The sequence below is a fragment of the Asparagus officinalis genome, chromosome 7, assembly GCF_001876935.1.
Source record: "Asparagus officinalis chromosome 7, Aspof.V1, whole genome shotgun sequence".
In the NCBI taxonomy this organism is placed as follows: Eukaryota; Viridiplantae; Streptophyta; class Magnoliopsida; order Asparagales; family Asparagaceae; genus Asparagus; species Asparagus officinalis.
In genome coordinates this window covers 97,180,780-97,192,860 of record NC_033800.1, presented here as the reverse complement: position 1 = coordinate 97,192,860, position 12,081 = coordinate 97,180,780, and the positions used below count along the sequence as shown (strand labels likewise).

The window sequence follows — 12,081 nt, the reverse complement described above, 5'->3', positions numbered from 1 at the left end:
CTATAGAAACGCACATTTTCGTTATTATAGCAATTAGTATAATTTAATTTAGGATTAATTAAATTTTGGTTCACATTTAGAGTTAGAATTGATTAATAGTTTATTTGAACTATGGTTAAATTAAGTTTTGTATTAAAAGTATCGTTCAATGAGGGTAAAAATATAGTTAATTTAGGGTTTACAATTAATTTTAAGTGTTGATCAAATAGGGGGAAATATCGTCAAATTAGGGTTTGAAATTAGGGTTAATAACTGAAATGTTTTCTAGGATTATAAGATTTAAACTTTTTTATTTTGGGTTAGAATTGAGGGTATTTGCTAAAATTAAACAATAAACTACAAATTTCAAAATATTGAAATATTTCATGAAATTAATACGCACCTTAATCAGAATTGAGGCGGCAACAACACGGGGCAGCGACGACGCATGGGCGACGACAGCATAGGGAAGCGACAATAATGGCCATGGTGGCGAGGATGGGTCACATCGGTGGTGGCGTGGGGCAGCAGCTGTACGGAGGAGGTGAGGCAGGTTAGTCGATGGAATTCATCGATAGCGGTGGCGATGAAAACTTCGCACGCGTGGGGGCGGGTCGCAGGATTTTGCACGAATGATGGGGTAAGGTTAGGGTTTGGGTTTTTTGTGGAGAGTTCCACCAACCTAGACGGAAATTTTCATCTAAGTTGTGTCCTAGACAGAAATTACGTCTGTGATGGTGGGCCCACATTTTAAAAAAATAATAAAGAATCTTCCATCTAGTTCAGCAATCTAAACAGAATATCCCGTCTAGATTGCCTCAACCTAGATGGAATATTCTAGACGAAAAATTTTCATCTAGTTTGATTAAAACTAGATGGAAATTTTTCCGTCGATTATTTTTTAAAGTTTAATTAAGTAGACATAATTCATGTGAATGATTTATTACCATCATAGGCTCTCAATCCGCGAGGTTGTGGTCTAAAAAGTGCATCTTGTATGACTCTATAATCATTTGCAAATCCCTCCCATCAGGCTAGAACATACGTAAATGGCTTATTAGGAATGCACGCAGCAAGAACATTTTGAGTTACCCCTTTACGAGCTCTAACAGGTAACAAGTCTAGCGGGCATCATACATCTATCATATCAATGCAATCCTATATCATGCATTAATAAATCATTATCATTTAATATAATAATTAAGTTACATATTTTTAAGTAATTATATGAATGAATTATTACCTTGAAATAAGGACAGTACAACTGGTTGTTGGCAATCTCTTGCAACACTTCATTTGGTCCTTGCTTCATGTACCACCCCCTTAAACGACCAACAGCTTCTAAGCATTTGTTGAAGTATCTTGAAATAATTTCTCCTAATATTATAAAATGTGATCTTACAATTCTATTTTTGGTTTTATGGCCTAATATATTAAGGAACATGGTCAATTGTTCTTCTACTCTAACATCCCGTGGATCTTTTAGTAGGCTGGTATATCTCGTTGTTCTGACAAGATTTTCAAATGTGCGCGGCCTCATTCTAACATAATCCCTATAGCTCTCACTATAACCATTAAACCCATTGTTTGTATGCCTATCTCTACAATCTATCTTCTCTTTTCTCCCCTACTTAGGGTGATAAGGGATTGATTATTGTCTATAAGGTATTATCATTAAGCAAGCAAATACACTAATGGCGACAGACATAGTAGCATTGGAAGACATCCTCATTAACATTTCTTCATCAATGACATCCATCTACATTGTTATAAAAAGTTCCCTTAAAAAATACTGAGCATCGATCTTAAATCATTCATCACATCAATTATATAGCATTATGGATGGAATATATATATAAAATGCTCTCATATTGGCTCATATCAAGACAAATTAGATTAAATTTAAAGACGATGTTTAGAAGCACTAATGACTCCTTTATATAGTAGTTCACCCGATTAACTAAAATGACTTCACTAAATTAATTGAGAACCCTCAAAGTGTAAATGTTAATATCAACCATTTGTTGCAAACTAGGAGATATCAACATTTACAATTATAACTTTAGACCCCAATAATCATGATTGAATGTTTGGTGTTTAATCAGAGAATGCTCACAATGTCAAAACGATTGAATATGGTAGACAATAACACTGATGTATCAATAGTAAGTGCTGTGGCTTGAGTTGTGTTGTGCTTACTCATGAGCATGTTACTTCTATAAAGCCTTGAGGAGCAGCAATTGAACTATGCTGAGCTTGACAATATTTTATAAAAGACAGTTTAAGCAGAAGGAGAAGTACAAAGTAATAGTATAAATTCAAATTTTAGTTTACTTTATTGCTTAATTTAGGCAATAATCAACACTGTGATGATACTAATATAAATCTTTGCTGACATTTGCACATCTGCGGACCTTATTTTATGTTTGTCTTAACTTAAAAGTAAACACAAGGCTAATGTAATTCATACCCAGGTAATATGATCAAGTCCTTAACGAAATTGATTGAACAATGTGTTGCGTAAAGTTCACATACATAATTTCCGAACACCTCTTGCTTTGTACATACAGACAGTGAAATCTTGCCCGAGAGCCTAACACGAGAAGCAACAATGGCTACATCAAAAATTGACTGACTCAAAGATTTTCCCATAAACCCCTAAAGATTTCAACGAAACCCCAAACCAAGAGATTTGCATCAAACAACAACCCCTAGATTCCAAAAATAATATCAGTGGCAAATCGACAACCCTAATTAATTTCACCAATTCATTTTCACCCTAATCAATTTCAACAGAACAAAAGGAATTTTGATACCTAATCAATTTCACCTAAATCACAGCCACAAGTAAAAAATAAGGTATCCTAGACGGAAAATTCCGTCTAGGATACTCAGAATTCCGTCTAGGATGTGTATTCTAGACGGAATTCCGTCTAGAATACGCGTCTAGGAAGTTTCCGTCTTGGATGTAGTATTCTAGACGGAAATTCCGTCTAGAATACATCCTAGACGGAATATTCTAGACGAAAATTCCGTCTAGAATAATGCATCCTAGACAGAAAAAATTTCCGTCTAAGATGTGTATTCTAGACGGAATTTCCGTCTAGAATATTCATTCCGTCTAGAATATTCATCCTAGACGGAATTTCCGTCTAGGATGTTTTTTAATTTTTTAAAATTTTTTTTTTTTAAAAAATAAGCTATCTTAGACGGAATTTGAGCATCCTAGACAGAATTTCCGTCTGGAATGCTATGTTACAGTTTTTTTTTTTTTTTTTTTTTTTTTTTTTTTTTTTTTTTTTTTGAGAATCTACTTTGAGTGCATGTACACAATATTGAACAACAAATTATATTCATATCCAACACAATCTAATTATATTCCAATATCAAATCCTATTATATTCAAGTAATACATTCACCAAAATAATAGAGAGATACATAAATTGTTTACAAACTTTTACATAAATTATTTACAATGGCTATGACACTGCAGAAGCTTCTTCCAGTTGACAAAGGCTTAAAACAAGAGGGAACATAGCAGGACTCGTCTCGTTCTTTTCTTCTGATTCTGCTTCATTTTCTTCAGGCGGGTAAATAACCAGAGCTACATCATCAATGGACCGAAGCTTCCACCAGTTTCCGACCTTTCGCTGAAATCGTTTAGCCCTTGGTACATCCAACACCAACGAGGAAGTTGTCTGGAGCAACTCGACAACTAAGCTCTCCACTTCGTCGTAGTATATACGCCTCTCAATCTATTTGAGTACAAAATTGCACAAAATATGCATCAAACTGTAACTCCATTTCTGCTATCACTATATTGTTAGAAAGAATTCAACTAGTAGCCCTGCATATATAGTTAACAATTAGAGTTAACCACATCTAAACCAAAGATATGTATGTATGCTAAGAGTAGATACATATGGAAAAAAAATATTATATATAAAGTAATATCAAAAGACGGAAAGGTTTACACTAAGAGTACAGATAGAAATAATTTTGTTCTTCACTACTGATGCACCCCAGTAACCATTTAAATGCAGCAATCCTTACATCTATGAATAAATATGTACTGCTAGTTCAGAAAACCCCCACAGCTAGTTCAGAAATGCAAAAAACTAATGATTTGCAGCCTTATATTTTCAAAATTATTAAAACTAATGATTTGCAGCCTTATATGATTGATCAATAAAAACATGCACACATGGTCTGTTCGATGTCCAACGCCAGTAAGAACATAGGGGATATAAAAACACAGAGTTGGTATCACAATTGCAATTGTGTAAAATAAGGAAATTATGCAATATCTTTTTAGGGGATGTACGATCTAAATGCAAAAACAGTCCACAGCCGCACAAGCTTCCAAAAGGTAATATGTGATAATTCATGTGGTCACGGTGTTATTTGTTATGAGAGCATGTCTGTAATTTTCAACACAAACACCTAAGTTCAATGTTTTAAACCCCAAATTGACAAATATCCCAAAGAACTTCAGATTGCGTGTTTGAATTGCCATGAGAAATAAAAAATTATGTTACTAAATGACAAGACATTTTTTTTAAGTCCACAAGAACTACAATAGCATTTCAGAACAGGAATAAATAAAGAAATAAGGCATGTGAATCACTTGCACTCTAAGCAGAAAATCTGTAGTTAATAACATGACATAACAGTCCCTTAGTCCTTAATGAGAAAATATGCAACACAACAAAGCAATGGACACACACGCACACATAAACACACATAGATACATATAACAAAAGGGAAACTAAATCAAGATGAGAAAAGAACACATACCCATTTCATATTCCAAAGCTTGAAGAATCATTTCGACCTGCATTTATATGATACTGGTAAGTGATTTTCCAAATCTATATGGACCTTACTCCCCACTAAACACACATCGACTGTATATTCAAATATTAAGGGACATATAAATCAATACAAAACGTTCTTGTAACTCAACACAATTATGAATTAAAAATGAATAAATAGGGTTTCCATTCAACATGGCAATGTGATATAAATAAAGCTAAAACAAATAAATCTGTGGTTTCTCAAGGGGAAAAAAAGAAGATAAGTTAAAAAGAGGCTTAGATGATACTTTATCAAAATCCTTCACAAGACTAGCCTCTATTGAAGCATTGTTTTCATAATCTGGCCAAAGCTCCTTTACTTCATCAGCTGCACACAAAACGAAGCACAATATTAGGTAATTTCACTTTTGTAGCACACCGATGCATATACATAAAAACATTGTGTACCCCCTTGATCCTCCACCAAGGACTTCACACATTTCATTCAGAGCCGCCTGCTCACGCCTACTCTTTTCTTCTTTAGGAATTCCATCCGAGGGTGTGATATCACCAACAATAGCTATCAAAATCAAAAGCCCATTAAGCACGCAGCAGAATAGACATCAATAAAATATGTGTTCATATAGAGAAAATTATGAGAACTACATCAAGCATATGATGATCCTATATTCCTCTCTACGACAAACATACCCACCAAGTTCATTATTCATACTATTATAAAGAGTTCAAATCCCCCAATAAAAATCACCTAGACATTGAAATAAAAGAAGCCTAAAGATCCAAACTAAAAGCTCAAAATCTAGACAAATCTTTGGATCTACAAATTTAAACGACAATCAAATTGAAATCTAAGTAACAGTCAACACAAATAGATTATCAAATAGGATCTACAAATTTAAACGACAATCAAATTGAAATCTAAGTAACAGTCAACACAAATAGATTATCAAATATAAATAATCGAGAGATTAATACATTTGATCCAGCTGCTTGTTGACTTCCTCCACCTCCTCGAGATCCGTGAGGAGCTGCCGCACGAACACGCCGTAAGTAAGGGTGAATAGCTCTGGGAGCGGGGAAACCCTAGATCGGGTGTGAGAGAGAGATCAGCAGTGGTTGAAGAGAGAGGAAATCGGAGGCCGGCGCCGACGGAGGGGAGAGAAAGAGAGACAGGGGAGTAGGTGGGTGCGGTGTGGAGGAGAGGAGGCGGGAGAGGTGGTGGAGGCCGTGGAGGGAGAGGGAGTAGAGGGGGAGGGAGGGGTCGGGGGCCACTAGCGGGGGGGTAAAAGGTTGCAGGAGGCGGGAGGCCGGACTGAGGGCAGCGAGTAGGCAGCTTGTGCTAGTTGAGCGAAATTGGCGAGGGGGGAGCCGCGCGGGTTTTTACTGAAAATTTTGTTTTTTGGGGGGATAGATGGGCGGTTGGGGTTTTGACGGGTTGATTTTTTTTTTTAAATGTCCAGGTATTCCAGACGGAAATTTTCGTCTAGGATACATCCTAGACGGAAATTTCCGTCTAGGATATCTGGGAATTTTTTAAAAAAAGAAAAATAGAATATTCCGTCTAGTATACTATTCTAGACGGAAATTTCCGTGTAGAATGTTTTATCCTAGACGGAATATTCTAGACGGAAATTTCCCGTCTAGTTTAATACATTCTAGACGGAAAAAATTCCGTCTAGAATATTCCGTCTAGAATACGTGTTTTTCTACTAGTGAGCCTTTGAAACCCTAATAAAAAAGAGAGGAAATAAGAATTATCGGCGGATTTAGAGAGGTTCGAATGCCCTAGAATAGCAAGACATCTGAATAACAAAAACCCCCAAATCAATTTTCACCCAAATCAAAGCTTTTTCCTTCAGATCATCTTCCAAACCGGAGATACATCAAGAACACCAGTTATTCTCCATCTTAGGACTGAGATTTCACAAAAAAATCATCGGTTTGAGGAGAAGGTTGCTAGGATTTTGGTGCGTGATCTGGAGGAGGCGGGTAAAAGAGGAGGGAAAGAACTAGAGGAGGTGGCGAAAATAGCACTATTTTTTCATCACAAGAGGAACCACGAGTGAAGTTTTGAGGAAGTGGGTCCTGACGTGGAGCAATGTCTCGGATATAACACCTTGAGAGGATTTAGCAAATTCTAAAAAGGGGTTGTTTTTTAAAATTTAAGGATTCCTGATTCCAAAAATTTTTAGAATCAAACACAAACTATGGAATCCAATAAACAAAAAATTATCACTTTTTCATCCCAAAATTTGAAATCTCACTCAAATGCTAAAAAAATTTGTGAACCAAACAGCCCTTAAGAAGATAGACTCCTAACTTTCTGAACGCACTATTTGAAACGCTTCAAGCTCAGTTTCTTGCAAACATGCAATCTCACATTTATTTAGGATTTTTTTTTAAATCTCTCACCGCATATACTTCTTCTCATCCTCTCCAAGTCCCCTTACATTCCACGTTCCAATCATCATGATATCAAGATAAAAACACCTCACCAACAGCCCTAATATTGATGGATGACCTTATCTCCCTCCATTTGTCTAATAATATAAATTGGACCATGACGCTGTAAAGTTGCTAGGAAATACATTTACAGCAACAAATATTGCAATAAAACTTCTAGTTCCAACGTATGGTTTACATCAAGGCTATTGTAGATGTTATTGTATTTACATTTTCGTAGAAAAGACTTGCAGGGTTTGTTGCAGCCAATTGGACCACAACAAACATTGCAAATCTTTGCATTAACAAAAAAAGGTACAAACTTAGACCACTTCATCAATTTAGTTGATTTTAACTTAAAAATATAGATCCTTTTACATTTCCAGAGAAACGAACACTTGATTGCAATGGAAATGCATTTCCTACAGCAAAAAAAATGCAAATCTAATGAGTTTCGCAACTAACAAAATGTTAGATTTGGATTTAAAAATACATCTACCACAATTAAAATGTAGACATCTAAACAACGGATTATGAATTTGAGGTAAATTTCCTACAAAAAATGTCACAAACATCATTTCCTGCTTGCAACATTTGCTGCAAATTACAATTGCAAAAAAAAAGCCCTAAACTTATCTTTATTATTAAAAACTAAAGCACATTGAGAGGCAATATAAACTTATTGATTGTCATTATAGCTAAAAAACAAAATAGGGACACATATTGTGTTAAAAGCAACAGACTCGCCATTTTTTTGGGTCAGTGGAATAAAATTTTCATGTACCTTGGGCATTAAATTACAGCCATAAGCACGAGCCTACCGAGCTTTTGACAGGAAATAAGGTGTACATCACTGCAAACATTCTCCACTTAGACAAAATTGGAGCTTGAGCTCCAGCAAAAAAAGCACAGCTCACTTTAGAGATTGCGCTCAACCCTGATACTTACTAGGGATACTTCTGTGCGACAATGCCATGAGGATTTGAACATTGATCATCTTAATAATACTACAGGGGTCCTTCTCACATCAGAGTGGACTCTGCTACTCCCTTGAAACCAAATAGTGTACACTGTTGTTGCCAGAGCCATTCTTTGCACCATCTTCTTATATCTGTCGCTCTCAAATTACTAGAAAACCAACACATCCACTGATACCAATCCACACTTTCTAGTTCTGAAGTTCATCGATTCCGTAATCACATTCCAAATCTCAGTCAACAATCCACAAGTAAAAAAACGGTGTTTATGATCATCAATGGGGGATGCATATAAACCACATGAATTTGATGAAGATATATGCATCTGGCACAATCTTACCATAGTTAGAAGACTCACCTTCTCCCCTAGGAGAACCACCCATATTTGCTTTCTCATTCATAGTACTTGTTCCAAGTCCTTGACTGTAGCTCTGAGAAAGCTTTTTCCAATGCAGGTTGGTTATTTTTTCATTGGAGCCTCCTGCTTCTCTAGACAAAAGCTATTCCCTGAGCAATTCTCAAAATGCTTCTCCTCATTTGCCGCTATCATGTTTAATGGAATAACATCAGATATAACATCCTTAAACCAATGAAAGACTCCTCATCAATAATATCCCCAGACTGCCAATTCTCAGGATTAATCATCTTCTAAAGTCTTAAGTTTTTGGCAGAAATTCTTGAATAAATTATTTACTATGAGTAATAAGTAACATATGGCTTAGGAGAAACTAAGATTTTAGTTTCAAACTTTCAAGAGTTCCGAAACAACTAGTGAGCAAGGAAATATTATTTGAGTACCAGAAATATCAAGAGGCAAGAACATAGCTTCCAATTCTTCAAGTATTTGGACCACAACAATAAGTAGTAAATTTACAAACACTTTTTATGCCTATTTGTTACTATCGTTATAACACAAATTTTTAGGGAGACCCAATTATCGAGCAGGATGGAAAAGTCAAGAGGAAAGATGATAGCTACCAATTCTTTCAAGTATTATATCGTAACAAACTAACAATTCATAGTAAATTCACAAACAATTGTTATACCTATTTGTATCACTATTTTCTCAACACAAAATTTACGGAGACATGGTACATGAAAGTAATCCATGGTCCACCACAAATATTCAAGGTTTTCATCCTACTTGCATATGAATCTAAGGATTATTTTTAATAGGTTACAGTTCAGTATCTTCTTGCCCTTGCATATTGTTCTTGAATACTTTCAGTAGAAAATGGTTAGAGCCTTCAAGAAAACTAGTTCTCTGAAGCAGTGTTTTAAATATCGGCCGCCATGTCGGACATGGCGGCCGATATGGCGGATTTATACCCTATCCGCCACGATATCCTTCATTTCAATGCGTATTGCGTTTCTGAGGTCATGTCGGGGACATGTCAGAAAATATCGGGTATGTCGGGTGCCATTGCGGCCAAGAAATATCGGCCAAATTTCAGAAAAAGCGGTTTTAAGCTTATTGGGTCAAGTTTGAAAAACCCGACTCGGAAATCAGGTGTCTACAATTGGTTAGTGATCTTAACATCAATAAGTTATGTACTTTTTCATATGTTTAGACAATATAATTATCATGTAAGTGAAGATTCTATTTATGATATTATATCAACCTATCCGATATGGCAATCCGATATTTTTTTTCATGTCCCCGATATATCCCCGATTTCCGCTATCCGACATGAATTTTGGCCAACCGACATGAACCCGACATCCGACATTTAAAACATTGCTCTGAAGACTTTAAGATATACACAAAGATGGGATGGGTGTTGAAGAGAGTTGTTCCTTCCAAATTTCATTTGCAATCTCTGATTTGGAACAGTTTTTCCAAATCAGAGATATATATACTTTTGTGCCAAAATGAGCCAAATGTACTTTGCCAAAATGAACCAAATGGTTTAGTCATAATGAAGGGTTAAGTTCATTAATGTCAAAAGCTCAGAGTGTTATCTTAGCCAAAGGGATAATGTAAAACTTTATGAAAAAAGAGGGTAGGCATTAATATTATTCTGAATTAACAAGATGGAATTAGGGAGAAGATTCTTCTAATTGCAGTAGTAGTATCTTGTGACCTCCAACATCACATGAAAGTGCCCACCTACAATGCAAGTTATTTTCGTTAATTAGGTGTGAGCAATTATGCCAAACAATGCAAGTTATTTTGTTAAGAATGTGATACTTCACTGAACTCAGGAGCTACTATGATTTCTAATTTCCTGCTATAAATAAACTTTCCAAAAAGACCTTTGAATGCATCTTTTATCAGACTACTCGTAATTCAGGACATGATACACAGAATTAGAGACCTACTATAGGCCTAATAAAGCACCTTCCTTGATGTTAAACAAACTTGACTATCTAGTTAATACAATATTTCTCTGTTAAAGTAAGTATCTAATTAAAATACCAAGAAATCTTTACATCATAACACTAGCACATATATGATTAAATCTAGAAATTCCATAATTAGGTTAGATATAGTACTAAAATTATCACTTGGGACAATTTCAAGAGATTCAAAATTCTAAAAGGTATCATCCACATGCTCAACTTTATCATAAAAAATTCATCATGTTCATGTATCCCTACTTAAAAACATAATTCTTAATTGCTTACATACCAGTATCCTCTTAAGCTTTAGAGATCCTCCCAATTCTTCACCTTCTCTTCCAGTTCCAGTTGATTTATATAATTCTATAATCATTACAAGAAGAAAAAACACAAACAAAAACTAAATTACATTGTTAAGAGAATCACAAGAACCTGAAATATCTCAAACTCTGATAAAGGTGTACCTGTTTCCTTGCCCTTGATCAAGTTGCCGACTCCTAATTCTTAATCATCCCCTTCTGTCTCCTTTTAAAAAAAAAATTCATTATCAGCGAAACTTTTAATCTTCTTCCTCAAAAATCTTACCTTGCCAATGATATTAGCAGTTGATGAATGAGTATGAGCTTCACGCCTTCGAGCATAAAAATACTGTCTAAAATTAGCAACCAAAACTTCTCAAACATGAACAACTTTGCAGCATGTCTGTAATTATTAAAAATCAACTCCACAAGTGCACTATCTGATACTTGGCTAGCAAGAATTTTCTCCCATTCCGTACTGAAAGAGATGTATCTAACCTGCCAAGGTTGAAGAACTCCTTTTATTAGACAAAGTATATTTTTTATCAGTCAGAGGGACAAGATATACATCAATTCACGCTCATCGATTGCACCTCCAAATTTCTCCATATCCTTAGAATGACATGATCTACCTTTCCTCTCCCCCACACTTATTGTAATATTAAAATTACCAGCAACAGACTTCAGAAAAGGAAGACTTTACATTTCTCAGTTCTTGACAAAAACTTGTCTCTCCTTCCTGTAATGAGGCCCATATACGGATGATAATTCCCACACCTCATGATTTGATACATCTTAAACATATTGCTCCACGACCTCTATAACTTTCCTCCATTTAGTACCATTCCAACCAATGAGTATACCTCCTGAAGCATAAATAAACAGCATACAAACCCAGTCTGTAAGAAGATATTCAGAACACACTATATCTGAAACATCTTCGAGCTTAGTTTCTTGCAAGCACAGTCTCACATTTATTGAAAATACAAAAAATCACTCACCGCATACTTCTCCTCATCCTCTGTAAGTCCCCTTATTGCAAGTTCTAATCATAATGATTTCTGAAAAACTAACACCCAACCCAAAACAACCTTATTATTGTCCCTATCTCCATGTTTAATGATATCAATTGAACTGGGGGCTGTTTGGTTGACAGGAAATAGATTTACAGCCACAAGTATTGCAACAAAATTTCTATTTCCAGCATTGGTTCGCAACAAGGTT

At 35.4% G+C, this 12,081-nt stretch overlaps 1 long non-coding RNA gene across 5 annotated transcripts; it reads right to left on the bottom strand.

Moving 5' to 3' along the window:
• LOC109848717 lies at positions 3,336-12,075 on the bottom strand. Of its 5 annotated transcripts, none has more exons than XR_002248864.1 (6): positions 11,023-12,075; positions 10,848-10,921; positions 8,574-8,758; positions 5,244-5,355; positions 4,777-5,163; positions 3,336-3,826 (listed from the first exon to the last, which is right to left on the bottom strand). It is a non-coding gene; the product is annotated as an uncharacterized LOC109848717 (long non-coding RNA). The 5 variants fall into 5 exon arrangements; XR_002248863.1 differs by lacking the exon at positions 8,574-8,758 and having other exon boundaries at positions 4,777-4,813; positions 5,084-5,163; XR_002248862.1 differs by lacking the exon at positions 8,574-8,758 and having other exon boundaries at positions 3,336-3,734; positions 4,777-4,813; positions 5,084-5,163.